The sequence below is a fragment of the Mus pahari genome, unplaced genomic scaffold (assembly GCF_900095145.1).
Source record: "Mus pahari unplaced genomic scaffold, PAHARI_EIJ_v1.1 scaffold_11275_1, whole genome shotgun sequence".
In the NCBI taxonomy this organism is placed as follows: domain Eukaryota; kingdom Metazoa; phylum Chordata; class Mammalia; order Rodentia; family Muridae; genus Mus; species Mus pahari.
Window position 1 is genome coordinate 8,705 of NW_018391722.1, and position 1,401 is coordinate 10,105.

The window sequence follows — 1,401 nt, forward strand, 5'->3', positions numbered from 1 at the left end:
TTACAGTGGTAGATGTGAGTTACATTCAGAGAGAGAGAGAGAGAGAGAGAGAGAGAGAGAGAGAGAGAGAGAGAGAGAGAGAAACATTAGGCTTGGTGTGGACTTTTTGACTAAGCATTCAAATATATGAGCCTTCCATGGCCATTCGTATTCAAGCCACCTTGGCAGGCNTAATTGATANNTGGCCTGCCTAAAGCCTTAACTCCTATGGANTAGTATTCATGGTATTAGAANATAGACTGCACACCACCAAAGGAGAAAGGTAAACACCAGCCCAGCTACAAACACTTTGGTCTACAAGAGAGATCTGCCTGTAAAAGCAATAGTGGCACAAGGCTTGTGGTAGTCCCCAGCCAATAACAGCTTTAAGGCCTACTGCATGAGATGAAACCATTATTCAGTGCTGCTTGGGTGGTTAATAACCTGATACTAGATATGCAGGGACCAAGAAAAAAATAACATACACTGTTTTACTAAAGTAACTCAGCTATAAATGACTCCTAACAGTGATGAACTGTACTCAGATCAGTGCCTTGCTCGGCCATCATCAGAGAAGCTTCCTCCTTTAGCAGATGGGACCCACAGCCAGACAATATACAGAGAAAGAGAGACCTTGGAACACACAGCTCTTAAAAGAATGTCTTCATCCGTCCCTCTCCTGAGAGTTCAGGGAACTCTGTGGGAGAGGAGGGGGCAAGTATAAAAGAGCCAGAGGGGATAGAGGCCATCAAAGCATCAAGGCCTTCTAGATACAACAGGGCTGAACACATACACACTCACAGAGACTGAGGCGGCATACACAGGACCTGCATGGGTCGGCACCTGATGGAGTTTTAGAGCAGAAAGGGGAAGTGGACACAAGCCCCCATCCCTAACACAGACGCTGTGTCCAATTGATGACCACTTCAAATGAAAAATTATTTTTCTTCAAGGGAATCTCACCGGGGAAACACACCACAATGATGGATCCCATGATCAGTAGTAGATGGCCAACAGGAAGTAAACTGGTGTTCAATAGTGAAAGTTCACCATAAAAGGCCCTCCCTTTGGAAACAAAGGATGGAGATCGACCTCAGGAGCAGGTTCCCAGGGCTGCTAGCCCAGGCTNTGCCATTATTCTATTGAGCTTTTTTTCTGGATGGCATTGGGAACAGAGACAGCACAGCATAGCCAACCACATCCCTCTCCCTAAACCCCCTCTGGGCGCTGAGTTATAGAGTAATGATGGTGGTGCATAGAAATAGAGTAAATATGTGTTCAGGATTATTTTCTTTATTAAAATATTCTTCTCTGGATATAAGTAAAATTCAGGAACCTGAAATGTCTTCTCATGCTACATTTGAAAGCTAAATCTGAGCGGCCTGACCATATTGTGTGCCCTTTGTGTGGCATTCCCCATTG